The sequence below is a fragment of the Cydia splendana genome, chromosome 12 (genome assembly GCF_910591565.1).
Source record: "Cydia splendana chromosome 12, ilCydSple1.2, whole genome shotgun sequence".
NCBI lineage: Eukaryota > Metazoa > Arthropoda > Insecta > Lepidoptera > Tortricidae > Cydia > Cydia splendana.
This window is the reverse complement of record NC_085971.1, coordinates 17,881,441-17,903,625: the sequence shown is the minus strand read 5'-3', so window position 1 is coordinate 17,903,625 and position 22,185 is coordinate 17,881,441. Positions and strand designations below refer to the sequence as shown.

Here is a 22,185-nt window from a genome sequence, read left to right as displayed (position 1 = left end):
AAAGTGACGTTTTTGTTTGAAGAAACGTCACATTTGACACTGACATATCTAATCCATATCGTTTCTAGATCTATTAATTTTTTTTTTATTAATATAATAAGTAACGAAAGATTTATTAGTTATTACAACACTATTAAATAAATATAAAACATTAAATTAGCTTAAAAATGTTAACGCGATACTGGCGTTAACTATACAGGGTGATTCAGGAGACGTGAGCAGGACTAACACTGGGCATTTCGTAAATTATAAGCAACTGTTTCGTATCAGTATTAGTGAGATTAACGTTAATTTTTTAGTCATGTTGAAAAAAAAAGTTATTGATTTATTTACGACATGCATGGTCATCCTAAAATTACAATACTAAACTACCAATACTCTGTGTCAAATTTAATGTCATCACTGTCATCACGGCTGGTTACTTTTGAAAACGCGTATCTCACTCAAGTTTGACAATTATTTTCTTCGTAATCATAACGCTGTCATTACGGTTAAAGAGTTTTTATGTTCAGTGATTAGGTCTTGTAGGGTGACCATGATTGTAGAGAATTAAACTAGCCCTCACTAAAAAGTAAAAAAATAGGAAAAACTGTGGTTGTTTCGCCTAAATACGACGGTGATCGATCAATTATCAGTTACTGAGTGTGCAGGATTAGTCCTGCTCACGTCTCATGAATCACCCTGTATTCTTGTCCTTTTGTTATAGAATTATTGAAACTAGTTTATAGTAATAAATTCGTAATATTATATTGAAAGCCTAGCTTTCAAGAGGCTCATGGGAGCCTAATCCTTCTAAGGCTGATAGCCTTGATACGGCTCGCTTGATGATGCCGTGCTTCGTTTTTAGGTCGACTACTCTGCAGACTCCATCATTTCCAGTATACAGTTTGACGATGCGCCCTAATAGCCATTTCATTGGTGGCAGCTGGTCGTCCATGACGAGGACTAGGTCGTCGATCTTGATGGATCCCTTACTGGTTTTCCACTTGATACGTTGCTGGAGAGTAGCGAGATAATCTTTAGTCCATCTCGTCCAGGAAAATATGTTCTCGAAGTCGCTGTACGAGCTGGTATCTATTGACCGTCATCGTCTTCACTTCAGGCGATGGCAGGGACATCAATGGTCGCCCGACAAGGAAGTGCCCAGGCGTGAGTGGAGCTAGTTCAGATGGATCCTCAGACAAAGGTGTCAGAGGACGTGAATTCATAATAGCCTCAATTTGTGTAAGCAGAGTAGCTAATTCCTCGAAAGTCAAACTGGTATTAGCAGCAATACGTTTTAAATGATATTTGATCTATTAATTGACGTATCTTCACACAAGAGGGGAAAGCCATATAAAAAAATGACGTATCTTAAAGTGCGAATCAGGCCGATAATTACCTACATGAAACATATAATTTGTGACTAAATAGATACAACGATACATTGTTCAACTAAGCCTTTTTAACCGCCATGTAAAAAGTGGGGTGTTATATGTTTGACACCAATGTTTTACTGTCTGTCTGTGGCATCGCGATCGTAACTCTCCAACGGCTGGACCGATTTCGATGCGGTTTTTTATACGTGAAAGCGAGTTTCCTTGCGGTGGTTCTTCTGTTTGATAGAAATCGATCCAGCAGTTCGAAGAGGATTTTAGCTCTATTCCAAAATGTTGTAAGAGGTTTTTAAATTTAGTATAAAGTAAAAAATGTGCCCTTCTTGATATTAGGTTATCCTTTCTGCCCTCCTAAGCTAAAAGGAGGTATCTCAAAAACAAATGAAGTTAAAAATTGAACTTTCACATTTAAATTTCATTTAAAATACTGCTTTTTTACTTAGCAGGGCAGCTGAAACTGGGAAAATGCTATGATGAGGTACTTACCAATTTTTTTTACTGGCCTATTACGGTGTCCCCCTGCTGGGCAAAGGCCTCTCCCCTAGTCTTCCACAACCCCGATTTAGGGCCTCTTCCGGCCAATACCAATATGTTTTATATATTATTCCGATGCATGTTCCAGAATAAGGCTCAGGTGATCGCTGACGGCTGTAATCTGGGCTCAAATTAGCCACATTGTGTTAGGGGCGTCCGTGTGCGGCCACACTAACACAGCGGTTTAACTTTTTCATTCGTTAGTGGGAATAATGTGCCTCCGACAAAACGGAATATAAATGTCCAAGTGGACGATATAATAATATTGAACTATAAATTAACATTATATACAATTCGAATTACACATACCTACTAATTAATCTACACATCCTTGCCTCACACAGCTAAACTATAGAATGATCGGTATTTCCGGACCGATACGACCTTCAAACCTTCAAGAAAAGAGCGTATTCCCATCTTAAAGGCGTGCAACGTACTTACAATCCCTCTGGTGTTGCAGGTGAGGCTTAAATCTGCTTATAGATTCATGTGGTTTCAATTTATACCAAAATTTCAGCGATTATCATTTTAATTTTTAACAAGCAGAAACGTCCGCGAACGTTGCTATTATTAAGATTAGAATAAAAAGAAAGATATAGATATGGTGGAAAGATTGGCTGGCTATGGTATGGATGAGGTCTTGGTGGCTCGGATGGCAGAGCGCTGGAGTATCGATCCAGAGGCCGTGAATTCAAGTCTCACCCAGGACAGTAATTTTTCCACTTTTAAATTGATTATCATTTTCCCGCTAATTTCGTGGCCCAATAGCACCGCTACAGCAGTTCGCCAAGACAATAATGTGGTTTAGCAGCCGTCAGCGGCACTGATTGGGACACACACACATACACCGTCTAACGATATTAGGGCTGGTTACATGATAATCCCATTAAACTGGCAGTATTTGGATATGTGTTTTAATTTTAATAAATAAGGATAATCTTACTCAAATCGACCTGGATCCACACTTCACACTAAACGTTCCGTCACACAGGCGCGTTTTCCGGGCGGGGCGTAAGCGTTTTATATGTAAAAGCGGCGCACCCCGCCCTGAAAACGCGTCTGTGTGACGAAGCCTTAAGCTCAATAAGGACTGTGTTGTGGGTACTAAACAACGATATATTGTAGAAATTCCAAATAAGAAAAAAGTGTATTGTACTTTAAATGCCCCATTTTTATCTGAAATAGGACTGAAAACAATTATTATCAGAGCCAGAAACCTAATTGGGGTCAGGTTAGATTAGAATCCACGAGGGACCGATTTTTTCAATTACAGATAAGACTTTTTTGCATAGTAATGTAATCATGGAATAAAGATTGGAAATGGATAAATCGCTCTAAGACAAAAATCTCCAGGTATATTTCTTAATACATGTTTCAAAACGTAAAAAAGTGTTTTTTATTTAAAGTTCTGCGTTCGAGCGCCAAACTACCTCGGCAGAAATGAGACCCTTTCATCCCTTGGTTAACAATCTACTATTTTTCGTTATTTTTAATGGACACGTTTCTTACATGTAGCTGATGTAGCTAAAGTGTTCAGTTCCTTATACGACGGCTATTACATGTATGGAGTTCTACAACGCACTATCGAAGTTTCTAATATTGTTTAAGGGTATAGATCTACCACACTACACCTGCCGGAGCGCGTCGCTAGTACAACTATAAATCAACTTTTATCACATTTTGGCACGGTTACTTAAGCACACAATACATATTTCTTTATTTCATAAAATTAACCAGTTAATTAAAAAAAACAACGTCGCACATAAACGCCGCAATAAACCTGAATAAATTCGATATCCAGAAACCACTTCATTATCGTTAAAATCAGCCGCTTTTCCACCCTAGGACCGCAAAAGGCTTATTAAGCGCTCAAGTTTCAACAACATATGCCATTTTCAGTTCAGCAATTTTCACAATCGAGTTCAAACTACGGTGAAGGTAATTAAAAAAGTAATTCGTATCGATAACACTTCGTCTCGGTGTGCGACACCTAATTAAAAACTTACTGTGTTATATTACAACTACAAACTGCTTTCCTTAGATACGCGTCCATTGCTTTTCTAATACGCAATGCGTTTTGAAACTATGCAATATAAGCTGTCATGTATAAAAACCATATCGATATAAACGTTTGAAATTATATTAGAGATAAATTTGTGGTATCGAATCAATGTTTATGGAAAATACAATATTAATAACGTTTTTACGATAAATTACCTGTGTTATTGTTTTAAGCGTTTATACATTATGTTATAATTTCACAAAACTGATTAGTTAAATTAAATTTAAGAACTGTTTGATAGTTCATTAAACAAACTTAATTAGATTTCTATTCAACGATAATTAAGTTACGGAGTACAATTATACTAAATGACTATTGAATTAGCTATTCCGTTAAATAAATATTGTCATTATAAAATCAGTTGCAATAGTTAAAAGTATAGAGAGAGAGAGTAAGATCTGTCCGTTGCGAACTTGTGAGCAGGGTTCGGAACCGGTTTTGATGAAAAACCCGAAATAGTCCAATATTTGTAATTATTTTATGCTCTTTACGTAGAACTGAATCATTTATTTAGGTAACAACTTCGTATTATTAGATTGTCCCATTAAAAATCAAATAATAAACAAAAGAACGAAAAAGAACGTAATAATACCGGTATTTTCTGTATGAAGAAAGAACCGGTTACGAGCCTTACTTGTCAGTAAATTTTATAAATAACCCTAAACCATCATTACTGTACTAATGTTGGCACAACACGGTCATTAGAGCCGGCTGCATTTTAAAGTCAACGGACTTGGCGGTTTAACTATCTTTATCTTTTACTGAATACGCCTATTACATTTAATTTAAGCGGAGGATGGACAACCGAGCAAATGTGAGTCCGTTTCACAAGTCGAGGGTTACATTTTAAATGCATAATTTTTTTAAATTATTATATTGTAGGTACTAATTGCTTAGGTACCAAAAATAATAGATAGTATAGAGGGGTCCTGTCATTGTAAATTTTGTAGTCACTGTAAATTTACTGCCATCTATCGACACACGACTAAAACTCAAAATGAAAACGTATAAAGTTATCAAAACATGTATATATATGGATAAATGATTTTATTATTTTTATATCATTTTGATCCATGTTCATTCACTGATATCTATGTGTTAAAATTGTTAAATATGAAACGGTGTCGTCACGCCATCTAGCCGAGGATAGGCTAAAGGTGTGTGCGCCATCTATTCGAGAATGACTTTTGCTTCAATTCCGAGGCACGTTTTTTCCTTAGACTTTATTCGTCTTATACGAAGTTACATATGTCTTTGTTAGGTACTTATCTACAGTTTTAAGGTGCTATATCTTCAGTATGGTTTTTGTTAGAGTACCTATATCTGTCATTTTACATTAAAATATCTTAAATAATTTTATTTACTTCATTTTTGATAATTATTTTTAACTTTTATTTAGGCTTTATTTTATTTCAAATGAACGAAACTTGTTTCCGTAAAACCTACATTTATTTATTTGTCTATGCTTAAACTGCTGAACCGGTTTAGATGAAATTCCGGTATGGAGATATGTACATAGTTTAAAACCCGGGAAAGTGCATAGGGTAGTTTTTGTCAATCATTATGTGGAATAATGATTGACAAAAACTACCCTATGACGCTGACAGACGCTGGCAGATGCTAGTAATCAGTAATAAGTACATGTAAGTTTACCTAATGAACTCCCATTCAATTTGAATAATTAGTAACATTTTAACTTACAATATGCAGTAAACTCACCTGAAACGAAAACAATCTCATAAGTGAACAAAATCTCCGACACATGCGTGTTTACAAAGTAATTACAACATTGTGTGCTATTAACTAAATTTACCGGGTTCGTTTCAGGTAGATTTCCACTTTACTACCAATACTTGAATACTTCCTGCCAAGCACAGCTAAACTGGATAAACGCCCGCGCCCCGCGGTATTTCCGGACCGATACGACCTTCAAGAAAAAAGCGTTAAGGCCATATGTACTTAATTTTCAAAATCATGTATTTTAGGAGGGCGTTTACAAAAAAAAATGCCGTCTCGGACTACTGCCGAGCGACGTGCAAGTTGCGGAAAATGTCCAAAAATGTTGAATGATTCTTGGAAATTTCAGGAAAATTTCACAGGAAACAAAGAAAACTTTCATTTTGGAAATGGACAATTTTGATTTCTGTAGGTACTAAAAATTATAAGTTTCCGAAGTTATTCCATGTGAATATTTCGCAATTTTGGATACTTATTCGGCAAAGGACTGTTTGCTTTAAATTTGGCCTTTGCCGAATGCTTTCATTACTCGGCTTAGGGCCAGCTTTATAATTAAGCCGATAAAAAGCTTTTATGATAATTCACTTTGGTTTTAAACCGGCGTACTTGTACAAGTACATATTTAATTCGAGTTTTGAACTCTTAGGGCCACTTGCACCATCCCACTAACCCGGGATTAACCGGTTAAACCTTTAACCCAGTGTCATATTGTACTGGTAACCATGGTAACTCCAGATTTAACCGGTTAACCCTGGGTTAGTGAATGGTGAAAGTGGCCTTTATAGGAATAAAAGAGAGTTCCATATTTAAAATCGTTTCAATAAAATTCAACTATAAGTAGGTGTACAGCCAGCTGCAAAATTGCATGCCCTTTCATTAATTCATGAATTCATTCATAATGTCTCCATACAATTTTGCAGCTAGCTGTACAGTCGATTTCAAAGTCAAAGACATATTTTCAATTTTGCACCTTAGGGGTCATCCATTAATTACGTCACACGAATTTCTAGGTTTTTTGACCCCTCCCTCCCCCCCTTGTCACATTTGGTCACATTTGGCAAACACCTCCCCCCTAGTGTGACGTCACATTTTTTCTACGAAATCGCCAAATCGAATTAAGTAAGTACCTAAGTATTATTAATATTTTATCAAAATATTTTTGACGATATAAATATTAGTAATTTTATAACCCAAAACTGCTTAGGAAAGAAAATTAAAAGAATAAAAACGATTATCGTTTTAAAAACTTGTTATTTAAATGTACAGCGAATAAAATAATTTAAAAAAAAAATTCGGTTACTGATGAAGTTAAAGTGACGTCACAAAGTTTGTGTCTCCCCCCTCCCCCATGTCACAATATGTCACATTTTCTTGACCCCCTCCCTCCCCCTAAACGTGTGACGTAATTAATGGATGACCCCTTACTAATAACAAAAAGAATAGATAGTATAGAGGGGTCCTGTCATTGTAAATTTTGTAGTCACTGTAAATTTACTGCCATCTATCGACACACGACTAAAACTCAAAATGAAAACGTATAAAGTTATAAAAAAATGTATATATAATATGGATAAATGATTTTATTATTTTTATATCATTTTGATCCCTGTTCATTCACTGATATCTATGTGTTAAAATTGTTAAATATGAAACGGTGTCGTCACGCCATCTAGCCGAGGATAGGCTAAAGGTGTGTGCGCCATCTATTCGAGAATGACTTTTGCTTGAATTCCGAGGCACGTTTTTTCCGTAGACTTTATTCGTCTTATACGAAGTTACATATGTCTTTGCTAATAATAATAAGCCGAGAAATGTAATTGTAAACATACTTAAATATCTTTGTATTTGTACATCGAACTAGTAGCTATAGCTACTAATCCGAGAACAGGCTTTAACATCATAGGCTTCTAATAGCGGACTGACTGACGTCACTCGCACCTGGCCGGGGCAACGACCTCGTCAACTCGCATGACAGTTTACGCGGCGTGCGCGCCGGTTCTTGTGCTAGCTTTGCGCGCGAGAGTTGAGGTGGTGTGCTAACCGGTGTATCGTGACCTAAAGATTGCCTATACTAGTTACAACTAAACATTAAATCAACTACTTATTCTCAAAGTATGCTCCGAGAAGCCCTAGGGCTCCGCAACGTAGTCTTCATTTTGCCCCTCAAACTTCAAACTTTTTTGAAGCCGGCAGGCCGGCAGTCAATGCCACTGCGCGAGCGGGACAGCAATATAATTATGTGCGTGCGATAGAGATAAGAACAGGCGGGTCAATGTACCAAATACTTCGTGTTTAGGGTCCTTACTTTACCTCTGAGTAGTTGAATCGCTTAGCTGAAGCGATAGGAATGTCACCAAAGATTCCTATCTTAGGAGCATAATGAGCATTCTGTCAATGATGTTAGCTGTACAATGTACAGTTGGCATTATAAATAGCAAACTTTAAAGCTTAAGTAGGTATTAAGTTGAGATGCCACGAATATTCGGCAACTATTCTGTATTCGGCCTATTCGGCCACGTTACCGAATATTCGGCGCTTCGGCTGAGAGAGGGGCCAAAAAATTGCTAACACTTTGAACGCCAAGCCTGCGTGCATGAACTATAGGGGGCAGCATACGAGCCGTCAGATTTTTTGGCGCGAGGCGTACAGCCTGGCAACAAAGAGTAGAAATTAAAAAGTGGCAACACTGTAGTGTCGTCCCGTTCTCTTATATAGATTGATTTGAAAGGGACGACACTACAGTGTTGCCACTTTTTAATTTCTACTCTTTTTTGCCAGGCTGTAAATGTGACGTTTATGCTTCCTATGCAGAGGGCGAACCTACTATGCACAAGGAAACGTACCTACGAGAACGGTAGATGGTAGCACTTGCTTTGGCAATGTACATGTGCACATATGTTTCCGATTCAGGCCACAAGATGGCAGAACCACCACGGTCCCTATCGTGCCCGGCGCGTCATCCTGAACCTTGTCAGGATGCACGAAGGTTGATATTGGGTTGTAGCCGCGCGTCAGTTGACGTCTTTCAGTCAAATTTGAACCTTATCTCAAAGACATAAGGCATACGAAGGGTCAGTCGTTGTTACAATCTGCACAGTGTCCGGCCTTAATGACTGTTTGTTGATAAACCCGCGTTGGACTTGGACTTGAGCCAGCTAACATAATGGGGAATAAAGCGGAATAAAATGTAATTAAGTGTCAGTGATTAGGTGGCGTAATGGCGGCAGCAGTGCCTACATTGGTCGCCGTCAGATCTTTGCTTGTTTTTGACCTTTCGCATCTGATGGACCGGCCGGGAATGTTTATGAAAAGAAACTGAACCGTCTCATGCGTCACCGCGAAGTGCACCCGCGCCAGCTAGCGGACGCCCTTAAAAAATAATTAGTTTATTCGGTAAATATTCGGCAGTTCGAACCGAACTATTCGGCCGAATACGAACATTGAAAAACATGCCGAATACCGAATAATTACCGAATATTCGGCCCATCTCTACTTGAGACCAAGGAAGCTGACACTCCAGTTATGAGGCAAAATAACCGGTTCTACGCATATTTACTTTTATGCTCAGAGTAGATTTCTTTAGAACTGTAGGTATTCATACCATATTCAGGCATACATACCTATTTATGTGATTTATTTAAACTTTATTGCACAAAAGAATAACTTATCGTACAAAAGGCGGACTTAATGCCAAAAGCATTCTCTACCAGTCAACCTTAAGGCAAAGCAGAGAGATTGTGGGCGGTGCAACTGCTACTACTACTAAGAAAATTTTATATAAACCGCAAAGCTAATTTAAACGAACTAAATACAGGCTGGAAAAGTTTGCACATTTGGAGCTCAAATGTTCTCTGCATTTCGTTTGAATGAATTTTATGACGTCCTGTTGCTATTTACGAATCTGATATGGAGAGAACTGCCGGCATATTATGAATAGCTTTATCCATCTTTATCCACGTGATAAAATAACTGTCACTTTTTAACACCGTGGGATAGAAAGTGACGGACACCGTTTTATCACGCTGTCACGTAGACAAGAACTACCATCATATCCGTACTGGTCTGAACTTGATTATACGAATTAATTACATTTACTTTCAACTTTGTCGTCAAACTTTGTTTAAATAAAAGCAATGATAAATGTAAAAGTCCAAGTATCTTCATGTAAACCCACTTCACCTCGAAATTCTCGACAAATGTATCCGCGAATGCTATTTCCAATAGAATTCCTTCTAGCAACAATGCTATCTTTCAGCTGCGCCTGCATGGACCACTTCCACTTAGATTCCGTGTTCAACCTCTGGATAGTCTGGATCAGGGGCATTCCACAAAAAGGATTTGCCAGGGACTTGACGCGTATGACAGTCAATGACATGCAGAAATCTGTATTATATACAGATGAATTTAATGCTAAGTTACCAAACGCAATCATGCCAAATATCGACTTCTTAGCTTCATCAGAAGTGTTAAAAAATAGCGTCACGTAGGTACGCGACACTTGAATGCCCCATCAGAGTCAATATATACTATGTTTATATATTAGTAAGTTAGGTATTGCTGGTGCGACATGGTGGAGGCGAATCTGCGCGAACTTCAAGTCAACAATTCTCAACAAGTAAGCACCGAGAAAAGTGGCGCTGTCTTGTGTCGGAGGCCAAAATCAGCCAAAATGTATGAAACAGCCAACATGGGAAAACCCCCATATGTATATGGTTACATCAAGTCATCTCAAAGTTAAGTGGTCTGCGACTTTGGCAACCGTCCAACAGCATTATACAGATGAGCGCGTGGTATATCCTTCCAGAATGTGTGCACAATTTCATAGTTTCTGAAAAAATAACCACTTGACAGTCTGGGGAATAGTCTGCGGCAGGAAAGTGCATCTTCTAAATACAGGAAAAGTTTGCACATTTGAAGCTCAAATGTTCTCTGCATTTTTTTTGAATGAATAAATAAAAAATATAAATAATTTAGTCTACGTTCCACTGCTGGGCACAGGTCTCTCGTGCGCGAGAGGGCTTGGACCAGTGGCGGATTTGCCCTAAGGCCAAGTAGGCCCGGGCCTAGGGCGGCAAGATATTAGGGGCGGCAAATTGTGACAAAAAATTCGCCGATGGTAACAAGAAATAACTAAAAATGTAATCAATATGATGGGTGCTGAGAAAGGGGCGGCTACAGGGCCTGGGGCCTAGGGTGGCAAAGACTTAAAACCCGCCACTGGCTTGGAGTATATTTATTTTGAATGAATATTTAATTAAAATAGTCTGTACTCTATCAACAAGCGTTTTTAAATAGCTTGGTTACGTCAGCAATAATTATACAACTGATACAATACATCTTCAAATGAGCAAGCCATTTTGAAATCACAAAAAACCTATTACTAACAATGCACGTACATATTTCATTAATCATACAGCAAATACATGATTAGCATATTATCTCCCGGTCATTATTGTCGGCTTTCAATGGCCGTCCATCTCTTTCACTCACGCTGCTGTTGTAAAGGAACGAAAGAGAAAGTGCGATGCGCGTGCGCCGCGTACTGTTAGGCGTCGGTGGGAGTTATGAGTGGGAGCGTTTTAAGCTGTTATTTTTTCTATTGTTTAGATTGAATTACTGTTAAGGTTTTAGTGTGTCAAGTCTTATTATTATAATTAAAGACCAATTTAGATTGAGTTAGGCGTACGCTTAAGCTTTTCGTGGGTGAAAACTAGGACATGAATAGCGGATATATTTATCTCTTGGAGCTGTACTGGTTTTTGTAATAAATTAACATATTATGACATCGCATTTACCGTTTAACAGATATGCATTTATTTGGTCACTGTTGTGAAGTGAAGTGGGTTACCACAGTTTGAGTAAGTTTCAGTTTAAAATATGAAGGCAATCGTGTTAGTTTAAAGTTTAAATGACCCCTGGAGTTGCTAGTGTCCTAACCTAGCCGTTTACCATGGCGGGTTTAAAAAAGCATTTACCCTCGACTGCTTTCCACTTGCACCATCTAAATATGTAGTTCCGTTAGTGAATTTCGACTGGTACGTCTGTAAACGGGTCGCATCGAACGGACGAGAGGCCTCACGTGTAGGGTTGCCATACGTCCGGATTTGTCCGGACATGTCCGGATTTTTGACCCTTTGTCCGGATTGCGGCCGGACTTGGCATGTGTCCGGATTTTTAGGAATGGCCCCGGGGAGGGGGCTACGGGATCGGGCGAAGGGAAAGGGAAAAGTAGATCCACGATACAGTATACCACAGAGAGCATCAGCGCGCCGCCGGGGCGTCGTTCAAGCTATGCCAAATCTCTGCTACAAGAAATGTCCGGATTTTTAGGGTGATGTCCGGATTTTTATCAGGACATTTAATTCTTCCATATGGCAACCCTACTCACGTGAGAAGTCTGAAGTTGCTAGCTTTCTTTAAGATCATACCGCTTACAATATCAGGATGGTTTGACATCTACGTGATACCAAAGTTATAGTCTTTCGATCTGTAACTGGCCCCGAGCCGCTAATCCTTTGTCTACTCGTATTGTTAAGTAAAACCACACGTGCCTCTAAAACTATCTAAACTGGATCCATACCCAAAGGGTAAAAACGGTAAAAAGTATTAGGTATCCCTCGACTGCTTTCCACTTGCACCATCTAAATAGTTCCGTTACTCAGTGCATTTCGACTGGTCGTCTGTAAGCGGGTCGGAACCACTCACCAGAACCGTGTCGCCCGAATTATCCGATCGAAAACGTGCTCATAAAGATGAGATGATTGTTTCACTTTTGGTTGCTAAGCGGTTAGTCAGACCAAGATAACTCTGCGGCGATTTTGATAGCACAGACTACGGAGGTGTTATTTGACGTCATAGTTTCATAGACATTTAACTACAACTGAATACGAGTAGAGTTAGACCAAGCTATTCTGCAGCGATTTTGATAGCACAGAGCAAGGCCTATTGACTTCCTTGGAATGACGTAACCCTTCATAATTGTACATGTGTGCTCCGTTCCTAGAGGAAGATTGCCAGTAATTACCATAAAAATATTTTACTACAGCAACATTGCTAGAACTGGCTTTGTCTATACGATTTCTAGGAACAAATCCAATTATTTTATCAAATATATTTTGATTTGTATTTTATGAAGTAGTCGAAGTCATATGTAAATTATTATCTATTTCAGTTTGTCTTTGTCTATGTTCATAAAATCTATGAAGGGTAGACGTGCCTCTACCCTCCATGATAAAATTAAAAAAAATCTTTGTCAATAGGCCTCTTTGATAGGCCTTGATTTGGGTCTGGCCGGTAAGAACATAGGCAAGACAAAAGCCTGTAATGTCAATGCTGTCATTAAAGTCATTTAACGCAGAAATATCAGTTTTCATATAAAACGATTTATTCACTTGAAATATATTTATTTACCTATTAATTTTAAAAATAAAAACTATTCATATGTACGAGCAACATATCTAAATGCGTCTTCGCACAGACTTAGTTAAATTTAAACCGTTGTAGTAAACCAGAAACAGCGATAATTTCAAGGTAAGAAATACATATATTAATCTTTAAATAAAAATGAGCGTACTAATTGCCAAATTCAAATATAATAATTTAATCTTACTATCCCCGTAAGTCCCGCGGACGCTATATCGCGTCCGAAATTTTAATCAAAATTCATCATAGATGTTAAACCTCACATTGTTTAAGCTGGTAAATTTAGACCCGGTAGCAATTAGCGACGTTAGTAATTAGGCAGTTAGATTATATTGTTTAATTTGTGACTGTTTTGTTTTAGAGAGGGAATCAGCAGATGGCTTGAGCGTGAGATAACACTATAATCCTGGGCCGTCATATGATTTCTTGTAAAAAGCTCAAGGGGCACGCATCTGCCGCATATCCAGACTAGTATCCCGGTGACCAAGAACGCTGCGCGGAGCTGTGAAGCAGAAAATGTCCGATAACCGGATAGATGTAATAACAACTTGTAACTATTTGCCATATCAATGTATGTATTCATATGTATTGCTCCTAACATATATACAGTAATCCTAATAGGAATGAAAATATTTATATCTTAATATACTTTTTTGTTACCTTTTATATTTGACGAATTTCTAAATATAGTACCTAATCATTACCTTTTAACGTATTTTTTTATTTATTTGTGATATGCTAATTTAAGAGCCCATCAACGTGCACACTAGCGCCGCTGCTAAATAATCGTGATTATTTAAATTTAATGACAGGTATTTAAAAAAGGGGGCCGCTACGGACTGTATTGTGTATTTAAGTACCCTTTGAATACATCAAACTAGTTTTTCTGTTACTGGATTCGTCAATCTACGCGTCCAAAGTTAAAACGGCCGTTTTTGTTTTGAGCTCATAGATCGACGAATCCAGCAACATAAAAACTAGTTTGGTGTATTCAAAAGGTACTTAAATACACAATACAGTCAGTAGCGGTCCCCTTTTTGAAAAACCTGTCGCTAAATTTAAATAATCACGATTATTTAGCAGTGGCGCTAGTGTGCACGTTGATGGGCTCTTAAAAACCTGACCCCAACAAAAAAGAAAAAATACAAAAAAAAATCCCTCTCCGGGATTCGAACCCAGGACCATTAGCTTCCTGAACGGGATTACTGCCAATACCCGCTAGGCTAAACGGGTTGTCAATTCTAATTACAATGGTATCCTACCAGAGCGCTAGTAGTATAAACGAACTTTTGAAAGGGACATTTTTTTGTATGGAGTTATCGTTCTTCTCCTAGTGAGTATTATATTCTTTGGCACAGAGCGTGGAAGTGTTAATAAACGTCTAATGTCTAATAGACATCGACAAAATCGCTGCAGAATAGCTTGGTCTAACTCTACTCGTATTTAGTTTTAGTTAAATGGACGGAAAGTCATTTGTATTACGGTTTTAATTCGGTGTTTTGGACAAGAGTTGCTATGGGTAAAAACTACACAATATTTGGATAATTATGCTTCATTAAATCTCCCTGCACGGATATGATGGTCCTTCTTGTCTACGTGACAGCGTGATAAAACGGTATCCGTCACTTTCTATGCCGCGGTGTTAAAAAGTGACAGTTATTTTATCACGTGGATAAACGTGAATAAAGCCATCCATAATATGCGGGCAGGTTATCTTATTGAACACTATTTTTAGCACGGTAACCCGGCGGGTGATTTTAGTGGGCAAAAATATCTGGTTCGATCTCCTGAGGGATTTGATGAATTCCGGTTTTAGCCATTTCCCTAAGATATATCTACTAAAATACTGCTAAACATGGCTTCCAATAAAAACAGCTCGGAAGACATATTTGTCCAATATCATTCCTAATTTGTATATCTTATATTATAACTTTAAACAAGCAATTCTTGTATGTGTGTTAAGTTGTTAAGAATTAAGAAGCCAAATCACATCAATCGAATTCCTATTATTATTTATGTGCACTTAAATACGACGGTTACGTTCGTCGGTCCGTCTCGTTATGCCTCATAAACTACAGATGTCGGCCCTTGAAACGGTCTAATTGGTGTTCTAGGCTTAATGTGCTACATATATACTATACGGATGATATAACTTCAAGTCTTCAACAAACAAAGTCTCGCTTCAAAAATCAATTTAACAATTATAAACACATTAAACACTTATGCAACATTGTTGTGTTATGTTACAGATTCTCTTCCTACCTTATACTCTGTATCTTTAGGTATTTAAATAAAAGTAAACAAATAATTTGTACATTTTCGGGTAGTTATAATATTAATTGGTTAATCAACCCAATACAAAACCACCTTGATCAGTCACTGAACGACCTGACTTTAACCTACATTATTTGATCATGTAATGTTTTTATCTACCCTCAACTGGCTTAAGGAGCCGTTTTAGGGTAGATTTTGTTTACTTTTATTTAAATACCTAAAGATACAGACTATATAGATGTTCATAATCAGACAGAAAAGTTGTTGAATAACTTATCCCGCTTAAAATTGAGGTAAATTTTCAGTTACCCAAATTGTAAATCGGCAAATAATAATAAAAAGTTTCTACAAATTATTCGTTCCAGTCATCATCAATCTTACCCATCCACATCCGTCAATCAATCCTACATGCGAAATTAAAAAGCTTAATTAAATCTACCAGTCAACAATGTGACACTTCCCTTGTCCTGAAACCATCAGTAATCCTCAGTCCGGAGTGACGCGGGTTCGATTCGGGCCTCAACCAGTTTGTGACGCTTGTAACCCACTCTTGATTAGGCTCTAGGATTGACAGCGTGTGTTATCCAATCATAGTAATTTGTCTGTTTTGTTTGCCGGTGACAATAACTTGGTTTGGGAGCTATTTTGATTATGATGGCGTTGGGATTATAATATCTACAGTCAGCGTCAAAAGTAGCGGATCAGACTCAGACTATACGCGTCAAAACTATCTACCATTCTTCAACAGCTTAACAAAACAGATATATCTCTACAGAGTGGCCAAAAATTAAGTGTAACCTCGTTGCCATGGAGGTTTTGGGATTATACTGAGCAACTTTTACTATGGAACCAACCCCGAAATCGCGAAAAAACATTTACCCTCCCATAGAAAATGGACCAGCCAAAATGTATGACACGGCCAAATTTTTTTTTCGCGATTTCGGGGTTGGTCCCATAGTAAAAGTTGCTCAGTATAATCCCAAAACCTCCCTGGCAACGGGAATGCACTTATTTTTTGGCCATCCTGTATTATGTAGAAATTGTAGAACAATTAAAGTTTTGTAGTTACATTTGAACGCGAACTGTAGAGATTTTGAACTATAGTTATCTATCAACGATATTGTTATCTTGGCTGGTTATATGCAATCTCCTAAGAGCTTACCGTGCCCGACTAATTCTAAGGTACAACAATATGCTTCGTACCTCCTATCCGAATCAACCCAGCTGATTCCGGGATACAGAATGTGCTTCTACTTAAAAATATTTTTTTTATTAGCCCGGTCCCACTGCTGGGCAAAGGCCTCCCCTCGCTTCCCCCACTCAACCCTGTCTTTTGTAGTTTCCCGCCAATCCGGATAAAATGCGTCCAAGTCGTCCCGCCATCTCCTTTTCGGTCTGCCTGCACTCCGGCCAGCACCATCTATGGTGTTCCGTGGGTCCCACTCCATAACCAAAAACAAAATTGTTTCCTAATAATACATGGTGTATCGAAAAGCCTCGTACTAGAACCACGACACACCTCTCATATCCGCAATCCACACACATGTGACACAGAACAGAACCTCGGTCGTTGGCTGCGCGGCGGCGCATTGTTTTGGGTCAGTCACTCGCGGCCATGCTAATCGCGTCTCGAGGCGCACGCGCAGACTAGTACAGCTACACCACTATATGTGACGTCCCACGGGTAAAGGTACCTTATGGTGGTTGGCGCTTACGCTATTATTAACGCCGCTCCAATATTATTGCGGCGCTATGCGACGTAAGCGCCGGCCGCCATAAGCTACCTTTCCGTGGAACGTCACATATGTGGCATTCTCAACCAACAGGGTACTCATTGTCGGTTGTCATAAGACGCTATTTCCATATAGCTTCAATTTGAAATCAACCTTATCGACCACCGATAATGTGGTTTTTGGTTGAAAACGTCACATATACACAGAAGTTGAAAACCGCGGCCACTACTGGTACAAATGGGCCTCTCCTCACATCATCCTGGAATGCCCCCTTACTTAAGGGTACTTGGGAAGGGCAAAATTCTAATTTATAGTTATTCTTTTTATATGTAATTCACATGACATGCACGTTATCCATACGAAAAATAAACACTATACTCGTACTTGTAACAGAGACCGGTTAGATAATATCTTCTCTCTTCCTGCAAAAAGTGACTCTTCTTGGGTGAAACTACGAGAGTGCCTTAGCTGGCCAATGTAGTCTGTGTCAACGACACTGTACTTTGTCGAATCTTTTAGATCAAGTGTTAATGTTTTCTGCAAATAAGAGACGTCTGTACTCCGCAAACATTTAAACAAACAGCTAGCTATCTCCCGAGAGATTGTACCGAGGAATGATATGAAATCATCATTATAATTAAAATAAATGTTTTCAAACAAAATATAATCTAAATTTAGAGATGATAGAATGTAGGTGCAGTTAGGTGCAAGTATTCAAGGTGATTCGATACTATCTTGTATAAAATTAGCATCGTCTACTAGAGTAGAATTAAGCGAATAAAAAATCCGTTAGTATTTGCAATTTGAAAAACATGATGCATTAATATGACCGTGCGTTTTACCCTGCAACGCCAATCATAAGGTGCATTTTATATATGAACATATTTTAGGTTCATCCTATTTTCCCTCTGATCCGTTTCGACATAACCTGCGGTCGAGTGCACACACATTTTTAATAGCAAACGTTCCAAATATATTATTTACACGACCTTATTGCAAGATAGGCAAAATAATGTTAGGGATGAATGTTGATGGAAGGAGAGCGTGGTAGACCCAAAGACGATGGATGGATTGTGTGAAAGAGGATATGAGAAAGAAAGGAGTGAGTGCTGAGGTGACGAAAGATAGAGGAGAGTGGAAGAGAAAAACATGCCCGACCCCACATATCGTGGGATAAGGGCAGGAAGAAGAAGATTGCTAGCAATCTTCTAGTATCTACTATCACTACACCTTATCATTAAACCAAAGTCCCCCGCCGCGTCTGTGTTTGTTTGTTCGCAATAAACTCAAAAACTACTGAACGGATTTTCATGCGGTTTCCACCTATCATTAGAGTGATTCTTGGAGGTTTAGGTGTATAATTTGTTAACCCGTGCGAAGCCGGGGCGGGTCGCTAGCTTTCCTCTAAGACTTAGAGGCGCGTAAATATATTTTTGGAACGTTGGCTTGAAGATATTTGTGTACTTGCCTGTACCTGCTTAAACAGTCCGCTCAAATCCATAACCTGATAATCGTGAGAATTGAACCAAAGGGCCAAGATCGAAGTATCACAACTGCGATAACACACAAAACCGGTTTGACGCCAAACTCACCGACTTTCTACTGTACGCATGTTCAGCGTCGAATCGCACAAATTGCTACTACCGATGAAAATTAGTTCGTCTGGTTGTTGACACACAACAATTTTGTTTCATTCTAATAAATTTTACACATGAAGATAAAATGACCCAGTAATGGGAACCGTAATAGTAATGTTAAATCTAGTTTATTTTGATCGTATAATAAAGATTTCGTATAAGAAAGTGATTGTAAAACTAAACTATTATTTTTGTACAAACGCAAGAACCTCTAGAAATGGTCTGACCTGACGAAAACATGCATCGGGGCTAGTATATGGGGTTATTCTAATAGGTTTTTGGGCGTTATTCAATTTACTTCAAACTGAAGGAGTTATTGTTATACTTATTATTATATATGTAACTCTTTGTCGATTCAAGTTTTTGAAGATTCAAAATGGTGGATTCACGTGTGTTCGCGACATCTAAGTACAGGTCACGGACAGACTGCCCGAATTAAGATACGTCAATTAATAGATCTAGAAACGATATGGATTAGATATGTCAGTGTCAAAAGTTACGTTATTGTTTGAAGAAACGTCACATTTGACACTAACATATCTCATCCATATCGTTTCTAGATCTATTAATTATTGACGTATCTTAAAGTTCGAATCGGGCCGAGAGTTATTCACGCATAATTTCAAAGCTGCCACTGATATGTAAGTAAATGTAAGGGCCCTATCACACTGGCGATTTGCGAGCGAAAGCGAGGCGAGCGCGTAGCGAGTTCGACGCGAGCGCGTCGAGTTCGTCGCGAGCACGCAACGATCTGGCAGCGAGCGCGCCGAGATTTCGCTACGTACTAACAAAAAGAATTTGAAATAGAGGAATATTGTCAAAGTAAATTATGTAAGTAGTCAGTACATTTACTGCCATCTTTCAACACAAATGATTTAACACTTTTAGAACGTCATTTACTTTGATCCTTATTTTATCACTGATATGTGTTAAATTTGTTAAATGTCAAAAAGTATCGCCATCTCCTCGACGATAGGCTATTGGCCTATTCTCACTTACTTTGACAATATTCCTCTATTTCAAATCACCTTTGGTACTAAGCTGCATACTGGGATTATTTGAAAATACGTTGCGCTCGCGGCGAAATCGTTACGCGCTCGCCTCGCTTTCAACTCGCTCGCAAATCGCCAGGGTGATAGGGCCCTAAGTTCGCTCGAACGCGTTAAACGCTTCACCCGATTACAATATGCTCATCAGACTAAGTGGTGCCAACGCGACACTAATTCGATTTGCCATTCGATCGATCAAGTTTTTGCCACTTTAGTTAGCGGAGACTTTGAATTTCTTTATTGTTTTAGACATTAATGAGATTGGGATAAAGTTGGGCCTGGTTTTTTAATGGAAACCCATTAAATAAATGGAAAAGATTTTCCAATAACTACTGATCTCATATTTAAAGGCGAACCTTGGCCGTGATCTTAGCCGATAGATTTTATTTTAGATAAAGGATGACTCACGTTAGACCGGGCCGTGTCCGGGCCAGAGCTTCCGGCGCTTACTTTTCTATGACATGACAGGTGATCACGTGATGCTTTCCATAGAAAACGATGCGCCGGAAGCTCCGACGCGGCCACGGGCCGGTCTAACGTGAGTCATCCTTAATGATCATAATTTTGTCAGTAAATCTTACTATTATTTATTACAGTAAAAGTACCTAACAATTTGTAATTTTAAAAACTTTCTACCGTCAAAATTAACTTGTAACATTTCCCAAATTCGAACTTCCCTCAGAAGTAAAATGTCTTAATATGCGAATTAATCTTGTGGCGCGATAAATTCATACACAGTAAATTATGGCACTGATGAGCATCCTTATCTGGCGGACCCTAGTTCTATCTCTGTTCGTTTTCATTTATCAGAGAAGGATAGGGAGATGGAGCGATTGAGGGAGATAAGTGGATGGAGGGTCAGTACAAGAACTTAAGTCAGGAAGGGCGTAAACGCTGTAGGAAGTAAAGTTGTTCCAAAGAGGTGGAGAACTTTCGCTCGTTCGCTTTTGGCCAAACAGCATGAAGGTACTAAGGTAATAAATAAACACGCAATAAAATGATAATTCATGTAGGTGACAGTCCATTTCCAACGACAGCAGCACTACCATTCATTTTACTATGAAAATTGACAATAACACCGACGCGTTCGTACTAGTAGTGCAGCTGAGGTCAGAAATGGAATGTTACCCTAAAGGTGACAGTCCATTTCCAACGACAGAAGCACTACCATTCATTTTACTATGGAAATTGACAATAACACCGACGCGTTCGTACATGTAGTGCAGCTGCGGTCAGAAATGGAATGTTACCCCTTACTCTTGTCAAGATCGAGATGAAATAATCGAAATTAAACTTTCGTAAGACATAATTTTAAACTGTTTAGACGACAACGGTTTCACTCACTTGAATTTTTAGTCGCTATTGGCGACATGTTTCGGGCCCGTCGGGGGTCCTTCCTCAGGCTCGACGGGCCCGAAACATATCGCCAATAGCGACTAAAAATTCAAGTGAGATGAAATGAACTATAATGGGGGGAAGACTGGCTTATAATTTTTTGTTGGGAAGACTGTATTTGAATATGTAAGTCGCTCAGCTCAGACACAGTCAGGAAGCGAATGCTCTCTTTCTACTCTACCGACCGTATGTAAGTGCAGAGAATGTAGACGATCTTACCTTATAGACGGAGTAAATGTGGGGATGACTAGCATATATTTTTTTGTCAGGAAGACTGTATGTGTATATATATACATATATATATACGTAAGTCGCTAAGACATCATAGCCAGGAAGGTAAAGGATTACTCACAGACCCGGGCCGGAGCATCCTGAGCTTTGTTTTCTATGGAAAGCACCACGTGTTCACGGATCAGTCGTCATAAAAAATGACATGTCGGACGCCTCGGCCCGGGCACAGCCCGGTCTAGCGTGAGTCATCCTTAATGCTTCGCTCTTTCTGCTCTACTGATCATCTGTAAGTGCACTATGGGTACATTTGGTACAAACGGAAAAGTTGAAAGCGACGAAACAACTTGTAGAAAGCAGACGGTCTTTATCTTACAGACGGTCTTAGCCACATTGATCTCTCGACTTTTCTGCAGCCATTGGGAATACAGGATGGAATGTGTTTAGGGCCTTTTGGAACGGGCTGCAAGTTGGGCCATTAAGCGCAAATGCTGTGGCCACAGACGGTCTGAATGTCGAGTTCTTTCGGTGCAATAATTGCTAGGGGATGGATGTGTTTTGTAATGTAGCTACTTAATCTTATTAATCTTGATTATATTAATTTATAAAAATATAATTGGAGCAAGTGGGCCATATTATTTAAAGTTGTACCTGTTTTTTTATACAGTCAGCAGCAGAAGTTGCTAAGCGGGCGAGGTGTTCAAAATTATTTTGACGCGACTATCGGCGCGATTCGGG

The 22,185-nt window shown here is 38.8% G+C and overlaps 1 protein-coding gene across 2 annotated transcripts in view; it reads right to left on the bottom strand.

Moving 5' to 3' along the window:
* Positions 1 to 22,185, bottom strand: part of LOC134795643 (low-density lipoprotein receptor-related protein 2) — a 404,540-nt gene that overhangs the window by 319,488 nt on the left and 62,867 nt on the right. The window lies entirely within an intron of this gene.